Genomic DNA, 12,237 nt, shown 5'->3' with positions numbered 1-12,237 from the left:
AAAAATCATTCATGATATTGTGTGACTAACATGACTCCCTAAATCAACTTATAGAACTCTGATGCCTTCTTATCATAAAATGGTTGAGGAAACCATCACTTTCGTAAATGTTGCAAGAAGTCTTCCCATGATATCTCACTATGTCGTAGCTTCTTCTCAACCATAACATTTTCCCACCATGTTGTTGAACCAACTGAAAAGTAGCCCATACTACTTTGGACTTCCTAGTGATATTACGAACATGAAAATACTTTTCCTTGGTGACTATCCAAGATTCTACCTCTTCACCTATAGTCTTACCATTAAAGGTAGAAGGTGTGGCCTTTTGAGGTCCTTGCTAAGATCTTCTATGTTTTGGACCCTATCATGAACTGATCCAGCCATCCTATGGTCAGCTTCTTCCTTATGTTGCTCTTCAACCCTTCGATCTTCCTCTTGCTTCCTTTGAGCCTCAAGCAATTGGTCCTCCTCTCTTTTCTTTTGTTCTTCTTCTTGTCGACACATAGCTTCCATGTGCTCATCCTCCTTAGCTTGCTATCCTCTCATGGCATTTTCTATGTCATCCATGTGTTGTTGTTGTTGAGTGAGGAGTGCCACAATCTAGTCAAGCCTTTGGTTTCCAAGCTCATCCTGAGGACTATTGTTTCCTCCACCCATATTACCTCTACGAGAATACATGATGATAGATTACTCCTATTACAAGAGTAAACTACACAACATTAGCATCAATAAGAGCTTAAGCCCTAGTGTTTAACACAGATTTGATACCACATGTAAGACCTGATTTCTAGAAATAAAAGACACATAAGCATAACAACAATAAATGCAAAAAGTCTAAATTGAATAGTCAAAAGTTGATTCACAGTCCAATTTGAGATGAGAAAAAAACTATACATATCAACATTTAGTTGAGAAGAAATTGGAATCACAAGTTGTTATTACATAACACCAAAATCTCTAAATACTTTTGATAATACAATACCGACCACATGTCGATATCATATGCTAACCAAAACATATATGCTGAAAATAAACATATGAACATAACATCTTTTGTCAAAGGTATGTCAACCTGCACATTGAACATGAATATAACATTAGTACATCATATGATATAAAACATATATAATAATATAAACACAAAAATTAACATGCCATTGTAAATGAGATCCCATATGCACGTTTTCCTATCTCCAAGCCATCAATTCGCTATCCATCCACTATCAGGAGATGGAAGAGTGGTCTAGGCGCTTTCATCGCCCAACCATGGAGTGGTTAACTCCCTGAGGTTCTCTAGTTAAGAAGAACTACCTAACCTTGTCACGAGTAAGCTAGCAACTTGGCACAATTGTATCAGAAAGATTAGGTGCAACCAAATGATCAAATCTACTTACACCTATGTCTAGTAGATACATTCACAAGGATATGGAAGAGGGAAAACAAATTAAAATAACCATTGCATTTCAATCATATGCATAAATATTTTACCAAGCTTGGCCAAGTGTCATGAACCAGTTTAGTGTAAAAGACTGGTAGGTAGAAAATGAGGAAAAATTATTCACAATATTTCCTTCTAAACTACCCTCCTCTTTGAACCCATATTCAACACCCATTTTTTTACTGTTTATAAATAGAGAAAATTTCCTCTATATTCAAGTATGTTCATAAAATAAATACTTACCTGTAAGTAAATAATTTTTTAAAAAAACAATCAAATCTTAGAGTAACAATGTCATCTAATCCCAAACCTAAAATTTAATAGAGTTTCCCAACTATTTAGTAATTTGTGCAAAACTATTTTCACCTTTCAAAATATAACAAATAGTTTTTGTTTCCACAATTTCTACATCTTTTCTTAAATTTAAGAAAGACAATAACACTGTTGTCACTATTTGAATGTTCCTCTAATGCTAAACTAGTTTTAAAAAAAATTGTCAAGAAATTAATTTATCTCAAAACAGATAGTACCCAAGTAAATTTAAAATAGTTCTCTTAAGTCATAAATGTGCATTACTGCAGATGACTTCTTAAGAACCACAACCAGACTTATTCTTAAATTTTATTCTACTACAAAACATAACCCCCTTTTTAAAACTTAGACGAATGTCCATGATGACAACGACAATACTAGAATATATACTCCAGCATCAAATCGGTGGTTTTAGTTTTCTAATAAATCGATTCAGATTTCTTTTGGATCTTCGTAGTAGATTGCTAAGTTATGTTTTTATGTTTTCTCACCATTTTATCTTAGCAGACACATAGAAAAGTTGGTTACACCCCTAATGGACTAGTTGGAGATGGCTAACATTTTTTTCCCTTTCCATCCTTGTTGTAACACCCTTCACTAATCATGTCTTTCTCTATTCATCTCCTACACATAAATTTCTCAACTAACTATTTAAGATTCAAAATTTATAACATTTTAAAAGAAATAATAACTCCCCATTTTATCATTTACGCTATACATGCAACAAAATGTTTTAATCCATCTAGATAATTAAAAGTCAAAACAAATTATTTAAATTCAAATAAAACTATGTGTGTGTGTGTGTGCAACTACACCATAAAAATTCCAGGCCAATCCTGCCGAGGAGTTAAACTCCTCTACCTCAACCACTCTTCTGCCTTCAATACCTGCACACTCAACATCACCATGATAAATAAATAACATCTTAAATATGATTTTTTAAAACATTCATCATACATCATCAAATATAAACATATAAAAACAATGATAATTTTCTTCATCATATAAAAATTTCATATGATCAACTATATAACAAAATCACTATATCAACAATAAGTAAAATTTATCCATCTAAAAATATCATCAACTAATAAAGTCTAAACAAAAATATAAAAATATTTGACTCCAGTAGAGTCATACATAGTCTTAGTCAAAAATTCAATCAACATAATAAATCTCAATAAAAAGCATGTCGAAATTTGAGTAGTGACAATACATTTATTATTTTATAGATTTTTTTTTATGTATTCATTTTTAGACTTTAGACTATTTTAGCTATCTTAATTTAGTAAATATTTGACTTATGATCAAATTATCTTAATATTTAAATAAAATCACTGCTGGAAGACCTACCTGCCTCATGGTTAGTGCAATCTTGTGAACACCAGCTTTACCTTGGAAAGTACTGATGAATAACCCAACTAATGTGATCAAAGATGGCGCCCTCAGACTAAGGTGGATAGATGGTCCCCTTGCCCTGACAGCTTGGTTTGAGGAGTACTTTGTTTTGACTGTTGGCCTCATGTTATTCTGGTTGATTTGAATGGGCCACAGATCGAGATACTTGTTGGTTTATTATGATAGTAAGTAACACTAGCTTATATATATATATATAAAATGCTGAGAGTCATCCTTCTCGAGGCACCTATTTTAATTTAAATTGTAATGGTTTTTTTGTGTTGGATACGATTTGAATTAAAATAGGTGCCTCAAGAAGGATGACTCTCGGCATTTTATATATATATATATATAAGTATATATAAGCTAGTAGCAGTCACCGCGAATATGAAAGATATGATAATAATTTTAATATTATATATATATATATATATATATTCTAATTTTTTATTTTTGATAAAATTAGTATCGATTTATTTGCTTATATATACTTATATATATATATATATATATATATTCTAATTTTTGTATTTTTGATAAAATTAGTATCGATTTATTTGCTTATATATATATATATATATAATGCATTTTATTTATATATAAAATGCTAATTCTAACCCTAAATCTAACCCTAATTTAAACCCATTTTTATAACTCTAACCCTAACTCTAACTCCAACTCTATCTCTAACCCTAACCCTACCCCTACCCCTAATTCTAACCCTAACTCTTGTTAGAATCTGAAAAGATTAATAACCCAGAAAACTAGTGCAAAGAGTAAATATCTAAACTATGAATGCAAATGATACAAAATCAAAATAGCATCATAGAGATAGTCTCCAAGAGAGTAATGCAAATGCTGGAAGCAAAATAGCATTAAGAGGATGCAAAAACAAGAGATGCAAATACAAGCCAGGTAGCATGCTTATATAGGCTAGGAAGAGGGAGGAGGTGTCAACACCAACCAATGAAGAGCAACCATCTATCAGACTAAAGATAGCAAAGTATCTTCCCAAGATAGCTAATGGATGCTCACATGTAGGAAGGTGACACCTCACAACCATTCACCTAATAAGACATACTTTATTAACCTAAGCGAGATTATTAAAAAGTGTAGGAAAAACCTAGCAAAATAGGAAAAACAAAAAACTACACTAATAACCCCCCATAAGCGAAGCTTAGGTGGATGTAGAAATGGGTCCTGGCAAGTCAAGCCTAATGAAGTACCCATGTACATAAGATTTCTCAAAAGAGAGAGAAAAGAGACCCCCCCACAAAAAATTCAGGACTCCGAGTGAGAGGAAGAGGCCCCCCCAAAAGATGAAGCATCTCGCACCCCCAGCAAAGCTCGCAAATGAAGGAACTTTCTCTCAATGAAGGGTTTGGTGAAGATATCAGCAACTTGCTTGGAAGTCAGACAATAGCGAAGGTCAATGACATGACCATGGATGAGCTCCCAGATGTAGTGCATGTAGACCTCTATGTGTTTGGTCTGTTGATGATGAACTGGATTTTGTGAGATCTGAATGGCACTCTGATTGTCACAAAATATGACTGATGGTCGTCTGATCTGGATACCAAACTCAGTGAGAAGATGTTGGATCCAAATGGCCTCAATGGCAGAATTTACAGCCCCCCGATACTCAGCCTCAGTAGAAGACAAAGCAATAGCAGACTGCTTTTTGCTTGACCAACAAACAGGACCTGACCCAAGTGAGAAGCTATACCCTGAAGTAGACTTACGATCCTCAGAATCACCTGCCCAATCTGAATCTGTGTAGCCCACCAAATCAAGCTCAATACCTGCTGCGTAGTGAATCCCACAACTATGAGAACCCTGAATGTAGTGAAGGATCCGCTTGGCTGCTTTCCAGTGTAACTCATGGGGCTCCTACATGAATCGAGAGACCATGCCTACAGCATAGGAGATGTCAGGTCTCGTATGAGTCAGATAAATGAGACTCCCAACAAGTTGGCAGTACAAAGTGCCATCAACAAGTGGAGAAGAACATTAAGCCTCAAGTTTGACTCCAGAAAGGAAGGGAGTCGGAGCAGGCTTACAATCAGCCATATGAAACCTCAAGAGTAAATCTATTTTTGTCAAAACTTTTCTGATTCTCAGGATCATCCAAAGATGCAAAGAAGAGCATACTTCATTTTTCAAAAAACTACAATAAAATTTATTTGCCCCCCCTCGAATCTCTCAAATAAGGAAATTAAAATCTACTCTTGCACATAGAAAAGCTCTGATACCATGTTAGAATCTGAAAAGATTAATAACCCAGAAAACTAGTGCAAAGAGTAAATATCTAAACTATAAATGAAAATGATACAAAATCAAAATAGCATCATAGAGTTAGTCTCCAAGAGAGTAATGCAAATGCTAGAAGCAAAATAGCATTAAGAGGATGCAAAAATAAGAGATGCAAATACAAGCCAGGTAGCATGCTTATATAGGCTAGGAAGAGGGAGGAGGTGTCAACACCAACCAATGAGGAGCAACCATCTATCGGACTAAAGATAGCAAAGTATCTTCCCAAGATAGAAGGTGACACCTCACAACCATTCACCTAATAAGACATGGTTTATTAACCTAAGCGAGATTATTAAAAAGTGTAGGAAAAACCTAGCAAAATAGGAAAAATAAAAAACTACGCTAAAAACTCTAACTCTAACTCTAACCCTCACTATAATTATAACTCTAACTCTAATTGTAACCCTAACACTAACCCTAACTCTAACCCTAACTCAAACCCTAATCCTACTCATAATCCTAATCCTAACACTATATATAATGCTAATACTAACTTAACACTATATGTAACTCTAACTCTAATCCTAACCCTAATTCTAATTGTAAACCCAATCCTAATTCTAACCCTAACTCTAACTCTAAACCTAAATCTAACCCTAAAGCTAACCGTAACTCCAGCCCTAACCCTAAATCTAACCCTAACCCCAACTCTATCTCCAACTTTAACTCTAGCTTGATCCCTAACTCTAACTCTAATTCTAACCCTAACCCTAACCCTAACCCTAGCCTCAATTCTAGCCCCAATTATAACCCTAACACTAACACTAACACTAACACTAAACTAACAATAATTATAACCCTAACCCTAATGCTAACCCTAACTCTAACCATAACCCTTATGCTAACCATAATCCTAGCCCTAATTCTAACCCTACCTCTAACTCCTCTTGTTCTAATTCTAATTCTATCTCTAAATCTAGCTCAAATCCTACCTCTAAATCTAACCCTAACCCTAACCCTAACTTTATTTGTAACCTTAATTCTTGCCCTAACCCTAATTATTACCCTTACCTAACTCTAGCTCTAACTCAATATGTAACCCTAATTCTAACTCTAACTCTAATAGTAACTCTAATTCTACCCCTAATCTTAACCCAAACCTATATAACCGTAACTCTAACCCTAATTCTAACCTAACCCAAATTCTAGCTCTAACCCTAACCTAATTGTAACCCTAACTATAACTCTATACCTAACTCTACCCCTAACTGTAACTCTAACTCTAATTCTTAACCTAACCCTAACCCTAACCCTAATTTTAACCCTAGCTCTAACTCTAATGCTAATTCTAATCCTAACCTTGATTCTTACCCTAAATCTAACTCTAACTCTAACTCTAACCCTAACTCCAACTCTAACTTTATCCCTAATTCTAACCCTAACTCTAACTTTGACACTTTTTGTAACCCTAACCCCAATATTAACCCTCACCCTAAATTTGACTATAAACCTACCCCTAATCCTAACCCTAACACTATATATAACTCTAACTCTAACACTAACCCTAATTCTAATCCTAATCCTAGCCCTAACTCTTACCCTAACCCTAAATCTAATAAGGTAACTTTAACCCTAACCCTAATCTAACCCTGATCACAATTCTATCTCTAACTTTAACTCTAACTCTAACTTGAACCCTAACTCTAACTCTAATTCTAACTCTAACTCTAACTCTAATTCTAATTCTAACTCTAACTCTAACTCTAATTCTAACTCTAATTCTAATTCTAATTCTAACTCTAACTCTAACTCTAACTCTAACTCTAATTCTAATTCTAACTCTAATTCTAACTCTAATTCTAATTCTAACTCTAATTCTAATTCTAATTCTAACTCTAACCCTAACTCTAATTCTAACCCTAACCCTAATCTAACCCTAATCACAATTCTATCTCTAACTTTAACTCTAACTCTAACTTGAACCCTAACTCTAACTCTAATTCTAACTCTAACTCTAATTCTAACTCTAACTCTAATTCTAACTCTAACTCTAACTCTAATTCTAATTCAACTCTAACTCTAACTCTAACTCTAATTCTAATTCTAATTCTAATTCTAATTCTAACTCTAACTCTAATTCTAACTCTAATTCTAATTCTAACTCTAACTCTAACTCTAATTCTAATTCTAATTCTAATTCTAACCCCAATTCTAATTCTAATTCTAACTCTAACTCTAACTCTAATTCTAACTCTAACTCTAATTCTAACTCTAATTCTAACTCTAACTCTAACTCTAACTCTAATTCTAACTCTAATTATTTCTCCATGATGATGTGATAACATTATATATTGTTGAATTTTTAATAATGCTAATGCAATTTTTATTGCAATGATTAAGAATTGTAATCAATAAATCTCCCTATCATTCTAACCCTAACCCTAATTTAACCCTAATTTAACTCTAATTCTAACCCTAACCCTAATTTAACCCCGATCACAATTCTATCTCTAACTTTAACTCTAACTCTAACTTGAACCCTAACTCTAACTCTAATTCTAATTCTAACTCTAACTCTAACTCTAATTCTAATTCTAATTCTAATTTTAATTCTAATTCTAATTCTAACTCTAACTCTAATTCTAATTCTAGCTCTAATTCTAACTCTAATTCTAATTCTAATTCTAATTCTAACTCTAATTCTAATTCTAACTCTAATTCTAACTCTAACTCTAATTCTAATTCTAACTCTAATTATTTCTCCATGATGATGTGAGAACATTATATATTGTTGAATTTTTAATAATGCTAATGCAACTTTTATTGCAATGGTTAAGAATTGTAATCAATAAATCTCCCTATCATTAAGGAATCTATTTAGACTTATGATTTTCTTTCTTAATTAATATATTTAGTAGCCACATATATAATCTAATTAAATAATGACAATATAAACTAAATATATGATTTGTTTATTTTAAATTAATCACTAACTTTAATAAATATACAAATTTTATTGATAAGGTGAACTTCTTGTTCGCATCAACGATTAAATTTAATTATGAAACATTAAAAATATAAATATTTTGAAACATGCAAATATAAAACTATTATGAAACATACAAATCTAAATATGGAAACTAAAAGTATTTTGAAATATGCAAATCTAAAACTAATTCTTACCCTAACCCTAACCCTAATTCTAACCCTAGCTCTAACTCTAATGCTAATTCTAATCCTAACCCTAATTCTTACCCTAAATCTAACTCTAACTCTAACTCTAACCCTAACTCCAACTCTAACTTTATCCCTGATTCTAACCCTACCTCTAATTCTAACCCTAACTCTAACTTTGAAACTTTTTGTAACCCTAACCCCAATATTAACCCTCACCCTAACTTTGACTATAAACCTACCCCTAATCCTAACCCTAACACTATATATAACTCTAACTCTAACACTAACCCTAATTCTAATCCTAATCCTAGCCCTAACTCTTACCTTAACCCTAAATCTAATAAGGTAACTTTAACCCTAACCCTAATCTAACCCTGATCACAATTCTATCTCTAACTTTAACTCTAACTCTAACTTGAACCCTAACTCTAACTCTAATTCTAATTCTAACTCTAACTCTAACTCTAATTCTAATTCTAATTCTAACTCTAATTCTAATTCTAATTCTAACTCTAACTCTAACTCTAACTCTAATTCTAATTCTAACTCTAACTCTAACCCTAACTCTAATTCTCACCCTAACCCTAATCTAATGTTGATCACAATTCTATCTCTAACTTTAACTCTAACTCTAACTTGAACCCTAACTCTAACTCTAATTCTAATTCTAACTCTAACTCTAATTCTAATTCTAACTCTAATTCTAACTCTAACTCTAATTCTAACTCTAATTCTAATTCTAATTCTAACTCTAACTCTAACTCTAATTCTAACTCTAATTCTAATTCTAATTCTAACTCTAACTCTAACTCTAATTCTAACTCTAACTCTAATTCTAACTGTAATTATTTCTCCATGATGATGTGAGAACATTATATATTGTTGAATTTTTAATAATGTTAATGCAATTTTTATTGCAATGATTAAGAATTGTAATCAATAAATCTCCCTATCATTCTAACCCTAACCCTAATTTAACTCTAATTCTAACCCTAACCCTAATTTAACCCTGATCACAATTCTATCTCTAACTTTAACTTTAACTCTAACTTGAACCCTAACTCTAACTCTAATTCTAACTTGAACCCTAACTCTAACTCTAATTCTAATTCTAACTCTAATTCGAATTCTAATTCTAATTCTAATTCTAACCCTAACTCTAATTCTAATTATAACTCTAACTCTAACTCTAACTCTAATTCTAATTCTAACTCTAATTCTAACTCGAATTATTTCTCCATGATGATGTGAGAATTCTAACTCTAACTCTAATTATTTCTCCATGATGATGTGAGAACATTATATATTGTTGAATTTTTAATAATACTAATGCAATTTTTATTGCAATGATTAAGAATTGTAATCAATAAATCTCCCTATCATTAAGGAATCTATTTAGACTTATGATTTTCTTTCTTAATTAATATATTTAGTAGCCACATATATAATCTAATTAAATAATGACAATGTAAACCAAATATATGATTTGTTTATTTTAAATTAATCACTAACTTTAATAAAATACAAATTTTATTGATAAGGTGAACTTCTTGTCCGCATCAACGATTAAATTTAATTATGAAACATTAAAAATATAAATATTTTGAAACATGCAAATATAAAACTATTATGAAGCATACAAATCTAAAAATGGAAACCAAAAGTATTTTGAAATATGCAAATCTAAAACTAATGTAAAACATGCAAATGTAAAATTAAATTGAAACATGCACATTAAAAATCTGCAAAAGAAATGTATTATCAAATATCTAAATCAAAAAGTTTTTGAATCCTAAATCTAAATCAAACATACAAGGCTAAACTATATGAAACTTTAATCTACTCCTGTTAAAAAACTCTAATTGCTCCAATAATCTCCATCTCTTCCTCTCTACAAAAACACAAAATGAAAATGAAATGAGAAGCATTTGTTTTATAATTTATGAGAGAACCCTCATATCTCCCAATAGATGTCTTTTGACATTCTATGAATTTGTTTCAAATTCCCCCACTCCTCACAAAAAATAAGCATGAATGTGCATGCAAAAATATATTTAACAAAAAGAAAATGTTTTATATTTAAAATTTTAACTAAGTTATTTTAGCCTTATTTTCTTGAATTCTATTTTTTTGGCATTATTTTTTCAAGTTCTATTATTTCAGCATCCATTTGGCTTAATATTATTTTGGCTAGCTATTATTTTAAAAAAATTATTTTATTTTTATAATTCAACAATGTTAAAATATATACTAAATATATGATTTATCTACTTTAAATAAATTATTAACTTTAATAAACTATAAATTGTATTGATATGGTGGCATTCTCATCCAGATTAATGATAAAATTATGTTTTGAAATATGAAAATATAAATACTTAGAAACATGCAAATGTAAAACTATTGTGAAACATTCAAATCTAAAACATGCAAACCAAAACTATTTTGAAATATGAAAATCTAAAACTAATATGAAACATGCAAATATAAAACTAATTTGAAACATGCACTTTTAAAATATGTAAATGAAAAGTATTATAAAATATATATATCAAATAGATTTTGAATACAAATCTAAATCTAAATCAAACATGCAAGACTAAACTATTAAATGCAAGCCTAAATAGTTATGAACAGAATTCTAAATCTAAATGAAATTAATTAAAATTGAAATATAAATCAAAGTAGAATATTATAACTAATTTTGAATTTCACTTTACATTTACATCTAAATCTAAATGAAAATGTAAATAAAAAATAGAAATTTCACCTACAAAAATGTTACTCCAAAACTTCAATCTGCTCCTATTCAAAAACTCCAATCTAATCCTCCACCTCTTCCTTCCTGCAAAAACATAAAATGAAAATGAAATGGTGAGTCTTGGTTTTATAACTTCTGAGAGGCTCCTCATATCCCCCAACAGACGTCTCTTCACATTCCACGAATTTGTTTCAAATTCCCCCACTCCCCACAAAAAACAAGTATGAATGTGCATGCAAGATTATATTTAACAAAAAAAAAATCATATTGAAATTATTTCGCCCCAATTTTTTCAGGCCTTACTTTTTCGGGCCCTATTTTTTCGGGTCTTACTTTTTCGAGCACTACTTTTTCGGGCCATATTATTTCGGGCCTATTATATTGTTTGTAACTCTCACCAAATCTTTTTGATTGTCAAATGGCATTCCATTATTTAATTTCGTTTGTAACTCTCACCAAATCTTTTTGATTGTCAAATGGCATTCCATATTTTAATTTCGTTTGTAACTCTCACCAAATCTTTTTCCCTTACACGGATTATTCCTTAGAATATTCTTTGTGCTGAGAAGTGTTGCTGCCATTGTATATGCCTCTCAGCATAATTATATGATATAACAAACTTTTATATTATATCTAATAAAAAAAGTTATATAGAATTTTGTCATGAAATTTGAATCTTGCTTCTTGTTTATGAATTAACTAAAATCATAAAACATATAAATAAATTGTCTAATATAAAAAACATCTTAATAGAACTATTTACCTTAATACCAAATTAACAAGCCATAAAATATTAACCCATTAACCTACAAATAACCAGACTATAAACATGTAACATGCCTGTTAAAATATATTTCAAAAAATATTATAAAGTGTTTGAACGTTTCTAACATATAAT

This window comes from Cupressus sempervirens, chromosome 6 (genome assembly GCF_028749045.1).
Source record: "Cupressus sempervirens isolate cs-2001-9-10 chromosome 6, ASM2874904v1, whole genome shotgun sequence".
Lineage (NCBI taxonomy): Eukaryota > Viridiplantae > Streptophyta > Pinopsida > Cupressales > Cupressaceae > Cupressus > Cupressus sempervirens.
Note: the sequence above shows the minus strand (reverse complement) of the source record.